Raw genomic sequence first — 16,978 nt, forward strand, 5'->3', positions numbered from 1 at the left:
GAAAGTTATTCTCATTGAAAAAGGCGCCACAAGCTGCAGCAGTAGCAGTATCAGCAGCTGACAACAATTTCATCCCCAGCAGTGAAGAAATGGATGATGTTTCAGGTTTGTGAATCTAATGGTGATATCTGCACTCAGGCTGACTGAGTAAGAAGTGAAAAAGAGTGATGTAATGTTAATGTTATAGCTAGTAAACATGGAGTAACCACACTAATTATACCCTTATACTGTATGTTAGTATGTATACAGAACATGACTAAAAATTACCCTAAGATTTAACGTTAACCCTTCATACCTCAGTCTACCTTTAAGACACTAAAATAACGTATTCCAATTTTTATATTGTTTTGGAATTATACCGGCTCTCGTTTCAGTACACTTAAGAATGGAACCATAGCAACGGAGCTGACAGGCAACGGAACTGACAGGCAACCCTCTGAATCAGACTCCGATTGGCTGTGACTGCATCCACTCAGAGTGTCCGATTCAGAAACGTGACTCTTACACTCTTTACGTCACAAACAAAGATGGTGGATGAGAATAGATCTATAAAACGATAAACAATGCGCCAGAATCAAGGTGAGACTATCCGCATCCTTTAAAACTCTACGCACATTCGTTTCACCGAAATAAGTAAACGACTGTATTTGAGTGAGTTAAGGCATTAGTTTGCTTCATTAAAGGATGTTAATGAATAAGTGTTCTCCAGTGCCTTTTGTTCGCTTTAAGGTATTATTAAGGTAGGGTTAATGTTGCTCTCAAATTGCACCAGATTGATGCTTTTAACTTCAATATTTAAAAAAAAATCTTCCCGGGGGAGCATGCCCCCGGACCCCCCTACAGGAGGCGACGACCACCCTAAAGCATGTTCAGTCCACCCCCCAGTTGTAACAAAAATAGCACTTTACCCCTGCACCCCCCAACAACTCCTGGGCTAAGCCCCGGATCTCCTACAATCCTAAATCCGCCACTGGTCCCAATCAGGGTTTAGTATTTGTGAGAAACCTGTTGTCTGCTGCCACGAGCTTAAGAGTCATATTAGAGTGAGAGAGAAGAGGGACAAAAATACCTCAGATGTAGTTAAACAATGATGTCCCCACCCGGCCAGTCAGTTACTACTGAATTCTCCCATGTAAAACAGGGACAGCAATGTTGGTTGGACGGTCGGACCACCACTTTTGTTCAGACTGAACTATTGCATAAACTGGACGGATTGGCTTGAAATCTAAAACATGACTGTTGATCCATTGATTTTTTTAATGCTGATATTTTGTGGCCTTTAAGAAGAGAATAAAACCAAACAACCAAAACAATAAATAAATTGGACTTTTGGCACTGTTATGTGCAACATCTGTGCAATGTCCACGTTTTTTAATGGTCAGGAAAAACGTGTTGTTTTTACTGGCATCATTCATTGACATAGTACCTTGAAAACCAACCAATACAACAGGTAATGTTTAAGATTTGTGAATTAGCAACTGTTAGCTACTGTAGCAATGCACTCAGTCTAGGGACTGAAGCGAAGGCAGCACATTTGGGGCACTTTTGTTTTATTGAAACAATAAATTCATTCTACAACATGTTGTTATCCTAACATCATAGTGTCCTCCAGTGGGAACATTGTAGCAATTATTCTTAGTGAAACCAACAACTCTGGTCAGGTATAATGTTATGGCTGCCTACTGGGTGAAACCTCTCAACAACTATTGGATGGATTGACACTTAGTGATCCACTGACTTTGTACTCTGCAGCATCATAAAGGCAAACTTTAAGTTCAATAAATGTTTTGTTGTTAGCCTCAGCTTTAGTTTGGGTTCAGTGCTACTGTACACTGCAAAATATAAACATGCTAAACAATGAACGTGGTAGACATAAGACATTAGACATTTTACATAATTCCTTTCTCTCTCTGTCTATAATGTCTATTTTTTCGCACTTTTCATGATAATATATCTGCTTTATTGGAATTCAACTTGAAGAAAGGCAGTACATTTAAATCAATCAAAAATATCCATATTGCCCTGTCTTCTCTTTCAGACAACAGATAAAGTAATGCAATGGTTTGAAATCCAGGCATACATTAACAATGTATCTTAAAATACTGTAAGCCTCAGATGTCTATTGTTTTTAAATGAAAAAATAAAAAATGGAAGTAACCAGTCCAAAACTAATACTGGGGTCAAGCAGAGAAATCTCTGACAGTGTCCTTCGAAAAAGGATTAGTATGAATCAATAGCTCCTTTGATAAGCACAGTTGCTGTAGTTATTGCACTACAGCAACTCATTCTGTCACACATACTCTAAAGATTGGCTTTGTTGCAAAGAGACCATACAATATTTACACCCTCATCATTAGACAAATTCTTCTTTGGAAGTATTTGTCTTTAAAACAGCCTGAATTCTCTGTTCTGCCTCAGGATGCGCTGTGTTGGACATGGGGGTCTTCAATCATTTAGAAGTTTTAATGATCTGGGTGTCGGACCAAAAGATCGTATCAGCCGTCCTCTCACTCTTTATTGCTAGCTTAGGTGCTTAACTTCTCACCTTCACTCTCTCCTCCTCCCATCTCTTTCCCTCCTTCCCCATGATCTTTATCTTTGTGTCATTCCATCACACAGATAACTGTAGAGTTTTCCTCGCTGGAATATCACAGCTGTTTTGGAGAAAAGCCATCAGTTTCGTAAAAGTGTTGTTTAAATGCAAATTTGACCACATGATGTTACTTACAAATTAAGTGATTACAATCATTTGGATGATGATATACAAGACAAATCCTTAACTGCTCAGCATGCAAAATGCATTAAAGAAAATGTAAATTGGACCATTTACGCTTTTGAAAAAGTAATTTTTGGTGTGCTTCTGCTTCAGTAAACCTCTGTTCTGCGCCCTGACAGATTTTCACCCCCAGTTTGGATACGCAACCAACAAATGTCTCCACGGGCTAATTCTGATTCCTGAAACACAGCTTGAAGAATCTTTGCCTGTCAGACAAGAAGTGATCATAATCACTGTGACCAAATTCAAAATATACCCTCTGTAATGAATTGAAGCCCTATGGGGTCCTCAGTTACGCTGTAATGCATCATGCATACATGACACCTCTGTGTATGACTTGCGCTGCTGGTGCCTTCTACATTATTCTAAGAATAATATCACTGTTATATAGCAGATGGCTAAGCACTATACCGTCCCATTTAGTTGAATGCCTAGTTTCTCCAAGTCATTTTGTGTATGTTCTTAGCTGTGTGGCTTTGGGTGCATTCAGCAGTCACCTAGCTGCTAACCCTAAGCTAGCTAGTAGATAGTCTTTGAATGCATCCACAATTTTAAGGGCTACTCCATAATTCACAATATATTATTTTGGGTTTCTTTGTCTTTCTATTTTTGTGGTAAAGACAAAAGACATGCAACATTTACGTTATTTGAACGTTATTTGAATGTTTGCTGAGCTCAGTAAGTAGTGATAATGTAATGCATTACCTTTGCTGCTAAGTAAATAATAAAGTCGTGTTTTTATCTATTTCTCTTTTTGTTGCATTGAGGACAGCTTAGGTTTTGTCATATGGCAACAAATCACAAAAGACATCAGTATGGCATATGAAGAATGCCTATTGAAATGCCAAAAAGAAAAACAGGATAAACCATCACCATTACAACAACATAATTCAGAGACACAATTATTTTCTGGCGATTCCAAGCATTTTGGTTTGGCAATTGGGTAATCGGCCAGTTGTTCACAGGATTGAAAGTATACAGGGTTTGAAATGTTCTCTCAAGCTCTTTTTCATTCTAACATGACTACTTCCATCACTTACGATTATTAGATCTTGCCTTTCTTTCTGAGGGACATCTCACATTTGAGTCAAGACCATTTGGACCAGATATAAACACCTCAAACAATGACTTAAAGCTAGTTCTTTATAACAATTCTCCGGGTTTTTGGACTGATCACTGTTCACAAGCCTTGTGGTTGGCGCATATAGCCATTTGGAAATTAAGGTAATAACTTAAAACAATACATTTGTGTCCTTCATAACAATTATTGAAGCAAAATGTCTCTCACTGAGGTTTGAATGTATAGGTAACTAAACTTTCTCAATGATTCAGTCATCCATCCGGTACTCTCCACTGAATGAAATGTTGGTTCTGTTTTGCCCAGGCTATCAGTGTCTCATCTTATCTTGGCTCAATGTCTGTGTGTGCCCAAACTCTAATTGTGGTAAACTGAAAATCTTTCTTGTCTGTATCTCTTGAAGTAACTTGCAGCTCTCTGAAATTGGGCTCACCGGAGAAGCTCAGGTCTACACACACACACACACACATCAATCCTGAGGTGATAAACAGTGTGCTTCTTCACCATCTTTTCATCTTGTTTTTCGACCCGCTATCAGTCTATCAGTGCAATAAAATTAATTTCCTCTGCAGTTGTAAACAGAGCAGATAGGGTCATAACCCCGGTGCACAGAGCGTTTGTTCTTTGTCATGAACAATTTGTGTCATTTGCAAAACTGTGTTCCCATAAATGTACCTCTTGTTATTGCCGGGGCCTGATGCGTTTGGGTGTTATTTTGCCAGACCTGAATTCTTCTTGACTCTGCATACAGATGAGACAGAGAGCAAGCTGATGTGTGACATGGCATGAGCCTCGTCTGAACCCATGCGTAGGTGTGTGTTGTGGACACTAGACCAACCAGGCAACCAGAACATTATTAATAAATACAATTAAAGTAATAAAAGCGTTTCAACTGTTAACTGTTAATGGGTGATGTCTAGTCCTAATTTGTATTGTGATCTATTCCCTTAATACTTAAAATAGGAAATGACTGGATTGTCCTGCCGGCAGACTTTGTAGTTTCATTGTGGAAGTGAAACCAAAGCTCTCGCCGCTGTGATATATTTGCACATCATTAGCATGCTGTACTCAAACACTGTCTCATGAGAGGAACACACACACACACACACACACACACACACACACACACACACACACACACACACACACACACACACACACACACACACACACCCTCAGACTTATATCCACGTCATCCTATACATTGAATGACATGGTGTGCGAATGAATAAATCCACAGCTTGTCACTGTCTGTCTTGCCATGTCACAGAGGAGCTGACTCACCCTGACCTCTGCAGTCGGGGTCGCTCGGTGTCAACGCTATGTCACACAGACGCTTGGAATCTCAGCTATGTTCCACGACACACACACTGCAGACCTTACATCACACATTCACATGTCGTTCCCACCAGCCCATTCATGCAGAAGAAAGGCAGGGGGACGGGGGGGCCTTTCCAGTCAGGGGACTCTTACTCCAACTCTCTTCTTCTGTTATCCACTCTTCTACTCTTATTCTGTCTCGTCCACTTGTCTCTCTCTTGAAACCCCCTTTTTCTCCTTTAATATTCTTGACCCATGTTCTCTATAAAATCTTTATGCGAAGGGCTGTTTTCTCTGTAGCTCACACGCACGTGCACACACACACACACACACACACACACACACACACACACACCTCCTTTGCACCCCTATAGATCAGCTGTAGGATCCCACTGTGCTGCCGGACCACGTGGCCTCAATGCACAGAAGGGACCCTCTGTTGCATCGCCATTCAGCATGGGGCCCATGATGTCACTTAGGAAATCACCTTCATCTCTCAAACACACACACACACACACACAAAATGCACAGTGCGCAGCCCCTCCCGCGCTCCCATTTCTTCTCATCGCCGTGGTGAATGGAATTGCATGGCTGTGCGGTTCAATCACTGTCAAGTGCAAAGAAAAGGGGTCTCTTGTGCAAAATTTCATGATTCACAATTGATTAAATAGGGGTGTCATTTCATGGATGAACAGGGAGGTGTGCGGGGAGGAGAGGGAGGGGGTGAGGCTTTTTCATGCTCTTGTGAGATATGGCCCAGAAATCGCCTGATGGGCCCCATTCAAAGCTGGAGATGTAAAGTTCTGAGGTTTATTCACAGAGGGAAATAAGAGGCCGGTATACGAGAGCAAGGCGGGGGTAAAGAGCGAGGGGACACAGTAAGAGGAGAGCCAGTATCTCCTCAAGGCTTGTTAAAGGGCTTTCATGCCCTTGAGAGATATAGAGCTAATATACTGTATGTAAGCCGTATGATTTAGATTCCTGTTGTCATGTGGAAACTCCCAGGGTTCGCCCAGCGGGGAGGCAGCGGAGGGCAGGAACAGGAAGTGGTTTGGAGAATATAAGAGAAAGAAAGACGTTTTATACGATAGAGTGGGCACACATAATATTCACTCTACTTCACAAATGGACATTGACTAAAGTAGTTAAATATGTTAATAAGTTATTTGTTTAGGGGAATTTGGTTTTCTTGGTGTCAATCAAACAGTGTATCTATGTGTTTCTGCCCTGGGAAAACGTATTACATGATCTGATACGCTATGTTGTATTTGTTTTTTGTCAAATTCAGCATTCTGTCTTGATAAGCAGACCTCAAAACATAACCTGTGAGGTTCCGGGATTTAAACCCTTTTATATTAAAGTCAGAACTGTGTCTGACCGAGCTGCAAAATAATCAGATTACCTGTATTCACCTATAGACAAGTTTCCCTCCAAAACTTCCAGGACTTTTAGATAATCAAACTACTTTTAAAGGACCGTAAAGCTTTATTCGGTCCATTATTTTCTGAGTTTTTACTGTGGACCCTCAAAGATTAGACAAATTGGTCTCCTGATGTTCGCAAAAGGGATAGTAGTATGTTCTGGAGGAGAAGTTGGAGTATAACTCATGTTAGCCTCAATAGCTGTTAGTCAGTTGGGACGTTACTCTGTGTAACTTTTTGGAAATACCCAGGAGGTAGTTTGGAAACTTTCCAATGTTGTAGCTCAGGGGAATGTTTTAACTACATTTTAAAGCAAAAGAAAAGTTCCACCCCAGCTTTTAGTTTCTTTTTCAAAAGTTGTCACAGATGCTTCATTAGCGTACATTGCTGTGCTTAGGTCTTATAGCAGTAAGTCATGTTTTGCTGGGTTGCTAATGTTTGCTTTTGCTGATTCAGGCAGCATTGCTACTGTTGCTCACTGGACTACAAAACCACTTTAGATATTATGAACGTGTATTAATGCTCCTAAAATCAAAGGATATTAAAATAAAACGATGCCTGTTTACATAAATGCACCCATTTATTGCTAAATCACCATCATTTTGCTGTCATTTCGCATTGATCGTTAATAGGCCTCACCTCTTGAGCACAAGATAGACACATTTAAATGTCCCTGGTACATGGTTGCCACAATGTTAACATAGAAATGGAAATCCATAAAAATGAATTTCATGTTGTTGTGAAAATGGGTTTTGTATGTGGCGGATTAACATGTTTGTGAATGCCCTCTTGTTTTTGCATGTCAGACTCATGTAATGAATAACGAAAGTCTGGGTGGGCGTGGATATGCAAACAGTAATAGTTGTTTTTGTGTAAACTTCAGCAAACTCTATACTGTAAATTAACGCTGAGGCATTTGACTCAACACCTGCTTTGGGTTCTGACTTCTGCTGCCTCTACAGTAGAGAAGTCATGTAGTACACACACACACACACACACACACACACACACACACACACACACACACACACACACACACACACACACACACACACACACACACACACACACACCAGGACAATGCAACTTGCACTAAACCAGTCTCACATGGGACAAGTGTGTTGGTGCGTGTGTTTACAGTGACTCTTGAAATGTATGTATGTGTCCTTTTTGTGTGTGTGTGTGTGTGTGTGTCTAGTAATCCATCTATGTAAGCTGATGGGATGTCGAGTAAATATTTTTAAGGGGAAAAGGCAAACCAAACCTTGTGATTCTCAGGCTGTCTGGCTTCATTTTTGCCACATGCTTTGGGGATTTCAGCTCTATCATTGTTCTCAGTGTGGGTTATTTTGTTGTCGGTATACACAGAATAAGTCTCTGGGGTTATTGGAGTTTGCCACTCAACTCTCTTTCGTCTTAATCCAATTTAGAGGTGGGAGTTCCAGAGGATATCAAAACATTTACAGTATTCACAGTTTTTTCCACTGTAGCATTCACTTCAGTTCATTTCAAGTGAGCATATTCCAGATGAAATGATGGTGCATTAAGGGACTCATTTAGAGTTCAGACATTTATCTGATGCCCTCATGCAGAGTGACTGGTTATTGATTAGCCTGAATAAGATTGTATTCCTATATTCCAGATTCTCTAACAAAGATAATTGTATTTAATCGTTTGAGTGTTACTAGCCGGGAAGAAATAAAAATGTTTTGCTCTGTTAATCAAATATTGTCAAAATGTGTGAACAAGGCATGTCTGCTTCCCCAGGCTCTAAGGCTTTGCTGTTAACATTAGCCCAACATCACATGGTCAACATGGCATCGAAATGTGGCATTATCCCCTGATTATGTAATGTTGGACAATAAGGAAGTGTGACTTCTGTATCTAGGTCTTATTTTAGGGTGGTTGTAGATTATGCGTTTTGATCATTTACCGTCTGATGTTACTGGACTTTTATCCAAAAAAAGAGATGTACTCTGATTGAAATGTTTTTTATGTCCTATGACTTTCTTTTGATGTGTTTTGCCTATTTTCCAATAAATATCTAGTAATAAATGCGCTTGAATAATCCCTTGCAGTGCAGAACCTATTAAGGCAACAAAACCACTTGGTTAGGTTAAGTCCCTGTCACACTGTGCCGAAATTGACACCAGACGATAAAGGAAATGTTCAAATTCGGCTCTGATCGTAACAACATTGGGCCATTCGTGAGGGTATCTTAAGCCATCGTGTGACCGACGGTGGAGTTTCTCAGGCTCCGGCAGCAACTTCCTGAGCGGTGGCAAAATCTTTGGCATGCCAAAAAATTGCAGAAGGACCTTGCAAAGGTTCATTTTCGTGTTGACTTCGTGGGTCCATTTTGCCCTTCGTCAAATCGTGTCATCTTCGTCTGATCATCGGTGCCATCGGGCATTTTTCGCCTCACGAAGACAATACAAAGGAAACAAGAAGCTTCCCGATTGTCTTAGGAAAGCAACACGACTACGTGAAGCCCTCGCAATGCCGTCATGTAGCCATCGTATTATAGTACGATGACATCGAGATTGCATTTTTTGCACAGCAAAATCATGTAAACATATTATGTAATCAATCATCAATCAATCAATGTTTATTTATATAGCTCAATATCACAAATGTTACATTTGTCTCCGTGATCTTCACAGTTTGTACAGAATATCAGTATGACAATACGACACCCTCGGTCATTAGACCCTCACATCGTACAAGGAAAAACTTCCAGAGAAAATATCCCAATTTGTGTTCTGTGACACTGAAAAGGATATTACATTGTTTTTGTTACTTTCGTTGCAGTTGTATGTCTTAAATGTAATTTAGGTTAATTTCCTGTTTTATTTAGATGCTTTTATTTTGAAGGCAAATTTACGCTGTTGACAGGAAGTTGTTGTTGCTATGGAAACAACATGACTGAGATAAGTAATATCTTCTAATCTACATATAAAGACGGAGAAAGTAAAGAATAAAGTATATGTTTAAATGTTAGCATGCCCGAAGAGGCACAAGCTCTTACGTTGAGTCTGGATACATTCTAAATCATCAATAAAGTCTACGACCATATTTTCGTGTGTGGTTCGGGTGCCATCGTGTGGCCTTCTGTAGGCATTGTACTTGCTTCGGCTTTTTCTTGGCTGTTGACCAAGTTCGGGGCCATCTTCGTGCGAAATTCACAATTCCATATTCGTGTGTCCATCTGGTGTCAATTTTGGGACAGTGTGACAGGGGCTTTAAGGAAAACATTGTAAATTTGGCTCCAAATTACGTAAGAAATTAGTCAATGTTGATTTCTGCTTCAACACCAAAACAATCAGCTTACTGACTCACGATCTTGTGGGTTATATAAGAATGATAGTGCATTACATGGAAGTACAAGTATGAACAACAGTGCATGAGAATAGCACAAACAAGGCTAACAAAGGGTAAAGGAGATGTCAATCAAGTACAGTCACACACTTGTTTTTAGTATCCCAGGATGTTTTTGACCGCACAGTTATGGGCTTCATATATCAAAAGGCCATCGGAGAACATAAACCCGTTCTGTGGGCTGAGCATCATCTTAACTCAAACAGAGGAACTGAGGAAAACACTGTTGCGAGAGAGAGCATGAAAGTATTGCAATGGCATGCAAACATATTGTGAAGGAAGTGTTTTTTATTCCACTGTGCCCACTTTGACTCCACAGAGATTCCCCTCACAGTTAGTACATTTCTCCATAATGTGGGGGGGTTTTCATGCAGCACTTTGCAAAGAAGTTACATGATAAAGAAAGAGGATCTTCATCTATCTTTATAGTGTATGTGGTTAGGTGGGCAGACATCTGTTTTCTTTGTATCCTTGCCCAGCTGAAGTTCATGCACGCAAAAGCACCCATCAAAGCATTATAATCACAATACAAGAATAGCCAAGAAAAAGTGGGAAATGAGCAGCTACTGGTGAAGTCCCCTCTGCTCTCTTATGAGTCTCAAACCCAGTGTCATTTGTTTAAAGGTCACCTATTATAAAAAAAAATCTACTTTTTCATGTATTTTATATATAAACATGTGTCCCCTCTGTGTAAAGAGATTCTGAAAGTTTCAGGAAAAAAGATTCTCTCTCTTTTTGTCCTGATCCATTTATATAAAAAAATCTGAAAATGAGCTGATCAGATTTTGGCCACTTAATGATGTCATAACGATTTTTTGGCTTGTGTAACCATTAGCCAATAACCAACCAAGGAAACCCCCCCCCCCCTGCCCACCTTATCACCCGAATCTCCTCCTAGAGCACCATTTTGCCATATCTCGCAGAGGGGCTCCTTATTTTCATCTAAAGCAGTGGTCACCAACCTTTTTAAGCCCAAGATCCCCGACCTCGGGCTTGGTGAAAGGCAAGATCTACTTATTGCAGAATTGAGTGAAAAAGACAGCCCAGACAGTACTTCCAATTTGAGGCCTTTCATGTAGGCTAATTGCATCTGAATTACATCAAATCAATTTGTGAAACTTCCAATTTCATTAATCCAAGAACACAGCACAACTAACATGTCAAAAAGGATAAATATATATATTTATAATCATACCTATCATTTTAAGTTTCAACAACAACAAAGAAAAAAAAAACATCTTGCAGTGAGCAGAAAACATAAAGTGCCATTTTAACTGTGAGGCTTATCCACTGAAGCAATATTTAACATTAAAACTAGTTATTTTTAACACAATTCTTACAAATTCTGCGCGATTACATGTAAAGTCAATGCAAAGACGCGGACAGATGCGGTTGATGCGAATGACGCGTTCGCGCGGTAGCCAATCAGCAGTGAGGATCTCAGCCTGCCATCACTGACGTTGAATCAGAAAACCAAAACATCAGCCGTTAGCTATTAGCACTCAGAGTTAACAGCTTCTCATATATTCAGAAACTGGACTCAAGTTAAACATGAACAAAACAAAGACTGTCTGTGTCATGGCGAATACAGTCGCTGTTGTATCTGTGTCTGTTTCATGTTTTTATGAGTTTGGACGGAGCAGCTACAACGTTAGTTTAGCCTGATCGATCCGATCTCCATTCAGAAAAAACGCATTTTAAAGGTTTTTCGCCTGCGGTCTTGTCTGCACACTTGTCAAAGCATTAATTCATGGTTTTTACTAACCGGTATCAGCATGTAGTTATTCCGGCATCATTTTGAAACGTGTATTACAATACAATCACGGTAAAATATGTTCATTCTACAATAAGTGCAGTGAGTTTAAAAATATGCAGCATCACTTGAAGTCAGTCTATAATTTTCGGGAGCGACAAGGAATGTCTCAAAGATACGTCAATCAAGTGGCCCCTGCTAACGGAGTGGTGGATGATAGCTTTACATCTAAAAACTTTTTTTAAATTTTCTTTCTTTTGTAACTTTTTTTTTTAACGGTGCACGATCTACTCGCACCACACTCGCGATCGACTGGTCAGTGACCACTGATCTAAAGTAACAGACAGAGAGTCAGCACTTTTTAAACAGGGCTGAAACAGAGGGGTTTATGGGTTTAGTATTTAGAGCCAAACATTTCAGAGACATGTTTTGTATATATCTGAGACCTATAATGAAAAACAGTATAATAGGGGGCCTTTAATGGCTTCATCCATGAGTAGCTGATTGCAATCATTTGTCTTTTTTTTATGTTCACCTCCTTTTAAGATAATGCATCTTTCTCCAAATGTCATTCCCAAACCTAAAGCCTGTAAGCAGTTTTCAGAGGTTCCCGCTCTCTGTCTTCCCTAGGTATTTTTAGCGCATTTACACACACACACACACACACACACACACACACACACACACACACACACACACACACACACACACACACACACACACACACACACACACACACACACACACACACACACACACACACACACACACACAAGACACACTCCCTTTTTACCACTTGTGCTCAGGCAGGGCACACAATAAGAGGCTTCTGTGCATACCAAACCCAGACTGTTCATTCAGAGCTGCCGCTAATCGTGCATTTGTGCACACACTCACGTACCTTCTTACATTACATGTGACCAGCATTCCTGCAGTTTTAGCCAACGGGGGAGAAAGGGGATTGAAGAGATTGAACAAAGAGAGAAAAATAATAGAGGGAGGTAGCGGCAAAACTTGAAATATTCATGAACAGAAGATACATTGTGATAAAAAGCCTAGAAAGTGAAACCATGCACAACATCTTTCATGAAATCAGAATATATCTCCTTGGCTCATCTTTGTATCTCTTTATCTGCTTTCCAACTTCATTTTTCTTACCTTCAGGTACAGCTTAGGCACTTTGGCTGAAACTCTGACTGCAGTCCATTTGTCATTGAACTGAGGTGGAGATCAGTGTTACCATTTTTTTTTCTGTATACTGTAAGGGCTGGAACTAACAATTATTCAAATAATTGATGAATCCTCTGGTTATTTTCTAGATTCTATGATAAATGTTTTGGTCCAGAAAATTGTCCATCTGAAGTTTCTCAAAGTCCTGGTTGATATCTTTAAATATCTTGTTAATTCAGTCTTAATCCCAGATACTCCCAGTTTAACATGATTATAATCTGAGAAAAGTAGTACATTTTTCATATTTGAGAGGATAAAAATCTCTCAAAGTTGAATTATTTTTCTTTCAATCGATTGATGGATTAGTCAATGTATCGTTCTTTTTTGGTATTGTATAGTAAATGATACCCAAACTGTAGCAGCTGCTCTGGCCCCTAAACTCTGCTAAACTACGACTGCTTAGAAGTCACTAAGCATTTAGGTCGTCCCCGCTATACTCCGGCTCATTTCTCCACGAGGTGTCCTGAGGTGCTGGAGCAGCTGTGAACTAAGTCTGTCAGTGGATCTGTCTCCTGTGTCATGCCAGACGCAGCATCTTGCTCCGAGTATCGCAGGGATTCAGTCCAGGTCGTTAATCTGAGCTCGTTAGCCACATGGCAGGCGGGTCGCAGCAGAAGTCTGTCAGCCACCCACTCACATACATGAAGTGCTGTATACCTGCAGTAACTTAAACATATGTGCATGGCTGCTGTCTGCATGGCTGTCTCTGTACCAGCTTGTGTTGACTGAGGATCACTGCTGGCACACACGGTAGCTTATCTCACCTAGTCCCCTGTACGAATGATGTTTTTTATGGGAAGCGGGCTGTGAGGTTGGGGGTGAAACTGATATGTTCTACCTTGCTTTCCCTCATATCTACCATGGGACTGGAACGGTAAATGATGGCATTAAGGGGGGACGGGAGGGGGCGGGGCAGATGTACTGCTTTTTATCGTAGAGCGAGGGATGATTCCTGGGCCTGGAGAGGAGGGGGGTTAGAGCTGGACAGGTGCTGAGAGAGAGATATGTGCTTTTTTTCTGCTGCGCAGCAGATTGGGGGGAATGGAGAGAAAGGGAAAGAGAGAGAAAGAGGACAGGTGAAATATTTCCCCCTGTGGCAGAGGAAATGGGGGAAAAAGTGAAAAGGGCCAGCTCCGTATTGAGAAATGGACGAAACCATTCCCGGAGGGGGTGCTGAAAGTCCCAGCCCCACAGCCCTCTCTAATGTACCTACTTTTGATGGATGATATTAACGTTTACCCCTCTTTTTCCTCAGCCCTCAGAAGAGGTAAGGGAGGGGTGTGTGTGTGTGTGTGTGTGTGTGTGTGTGTGTGTGTGTGTATGTGTGTGTGTGTGTGTGTGTGTGTGTGTGTGTGTGTGTGTGTGTGTGCGTGCGTGCGTGCGTGCGTGCGTGCGTGCGTGCGTGCGTGCGTGCGTGCGTGCGTGCGTGCGTGCGTGCGTGCGCAGCCAGCCCACCACATGCCAGGCAATCCTGGCATGCCCCCCCCCTCCGACACTCCCCATGAGTATGAAAACGTATCCCCTGAATCAATCGATAGCTACCCTCAGCTCCCAGCTCCATCTGCAGTTTCTATCCTCAATGGCCACCACTACTATTAGTTATGTGTCCCGCCGCTTCCTGCTTAGAGGCTGGTCCCTGAGATTAAAGAGCAACACACACACACTTACCGGAGTCCTTTGCTCACAGGAGGGAGGGAGCACAGTGTGAAGATTGTTTATCCGGAGGAATCTCCTCAGTGCCAGTTTTACAAATATTACTCATTTCCACTCCAGGGCCACATGGGGGCTAACCTCAACTCTTATCCGTGTCAATGAATTTGCAACAAATCAACATCTTTGTGATGCTGTTCCTTTTTTTTTCTCCCCAAAAAGAAAACAATTACAGCCAGCTGGGATTTATTCAGAAAGCAGTTTGACACAAAATGTTTAAACATTCTGTAAAATGTAAATTAGATTATTAATCCATCAGTGAAAATTCTAGAGTCATTTTAGTGGTTGGTTAATTTTGTATGACTCAATTGTCAAGCAAAACGATGACATTTCCAACACATTTCTGCCTTTGTTTGTCTTGTACTTGATTGCGAATTAAATATCTTTGGGTTTTAGAGGGTTGGTTTGGCACAATCAGGCAACTGATTGTGACTGATTGGGATTCTTGCTTTGGCTCCAAATGTTTTTTATTCCTCCAAACATTGCAATGTGCTGCTCTGATTAATTACTGCAAGAAAACACATGATGTGATTGATCCATTCATTTCACCTGCTGAAATGAATCAGAAGTGTCAGCTATTATCAGCTACATTTGTGGATTGAATTAATCGCCTCACTTATCCAATACATGTTCCATTGGTATAGTGCCACTGCTCGGATTGACTAAAGGAATAGTTCAAACTTTTAGGAAATTTGCTATCTCACTTCTTGTCAGATTGGATGAGAATAGTATTACTAGTGCTGAATGAGTTGGAACAAACACTTGACTGTGATTATTACTATTATTAATACATGATTCTCATTTACATACATTATAATGAACCCGGTGTTATTTTTCTGCGAGGATATATAACAAACAGAAGTCTGTAGAACAGATTTGTATGCCAGACCTCACTGCAGCAAAATATTAGTGTGTTACCCAGTCAGCTTCAGTTTCTGTTGGACTACACCTTCATGCATACTGACATACATGAGAGGGATATATATCCTCTAATAAGAAGTTATTTCCTTAAAATGTCATCATTTTTTTCCTTAAGGCAAGGTGGGATGCCCTTAAATAATTCTGCTGGAAATGCTGCTCTCTAAAACTGTGATAAACGTTTTTTTAAACAGTTATCTGCTCTTATTTAGTCTAAATAATTTGTAAACAATTTCAGTAATTGATAGTAAAATGATCATTAGTTTCAGCCCTACATAAATCCATAAGTTTCCTAATATTGTACAGACAGACATGCCTCAAGTAAGCCACGCTGTGTGAAAAGACAGGCTTTTTTAAGATTTCATATTAGAGTAACGCTTCCTTCTTTAGCCAACATTTGATATCTACGTGCTGTAAACAAAGATGTGTTGCTGTTGTTTGTTTTTAACATTTGCTCACTTGGGCATTTTTCCAATTAAAATGTGTCCCTCATCGTCTCATGTCTCGCAGTGGGACTCAAAGTGCGAGTATCCGCTTCTCCAGGGCAAACACATGCTGCCTCTACTTTACTTGCTGTTACCCCTCCTCCGTTAAAACCCACACAATACACACACAGACACACACACACAACACAACACAACACACCACACGTGAACACTTTTATAAAAAGAAAAAGCCTCAAGAAGCATTCCCTGTACTCACATAATCGTGAATGCACACAGACTCATTTTACCTCTGCAAACATCCAGTGACTTGCAGTGCATGGATTAGCCCCCTAAAGCATTCCCTTTGAAACTCGGCAAGTAGGGATTTCTTTTTTTTTAGGTGATCAGTGGCCTAAGCAGCTGTTACACGCAGGATTAACAGGTTCTGCCATTCAGACAACATGCTCTGTTTAAACGGGCAGCGTGAGGAGAGCAGAGGAAGACAAGGAAGGGTGGGGGAGAGGTTATGAAAGGTAGGAGATGAGACGAAATTGAAGAGAGAATAGGAGGTGCGAAAGACGTGAAAATAGGGGAAGAGACGATGAGGGAAGAGGAGTGAGACGTGGAGGAAGGATGAGAGCTGAATCGGGGTGTGTGAAGAGGGGAAGGAGAGGGGGAAAAGGCAAAGAGTGGGAATAAGTCAGAGATGCATGGAGAGAAAAGAAGAGGAGAGGCACACGCTCTAAGGTGTCCGGTGTGGCGGATTCAGACCTCTGCCAAGGCAGCAGCTTAAAAGGAGCTGACAATGACGATATTGTTTTGTGTCCTTCTCTGTTTTTAGCTCTTGTGTTCACTTCTATGAAAATCCTCCTCCTCCTGCCTCTCTGTAAGTGTGTCATCCAGCCACCTTTGTAATTGTGATGGTACAAGGTGTTTGGAGAGAGGGAAGGTTGATGGGCTGATAACAGG

General features: G+C 40.9%; 1 protein-coding gene across 2 annotated transcripts in view; it reads left to right on the forward strand.

Moving 5' to 3' along the window:
• xylt1 (xylosyltransferase I) overlaps positions 1–16,978 on the forward strand; it is a 97,914-nt gene that overhangs the window by 36,634 nt on the left and 44,302 nt on the right. The gene's annotated exons all lie outside the window — the stretch shown is intronic.

This window comes from Notothenia rossii (assembly GCF_949606895.1).
Source record: "Notothenia rossii genome assembly, chromosome: 1".
NCBI classification, from domain to species: domain Eukaryota; kingdom Metazoa; phylum Chordata; class Actinopteri; order Perciformes; family Nototheniidae; genus Notothenia; species Notothenia rossii.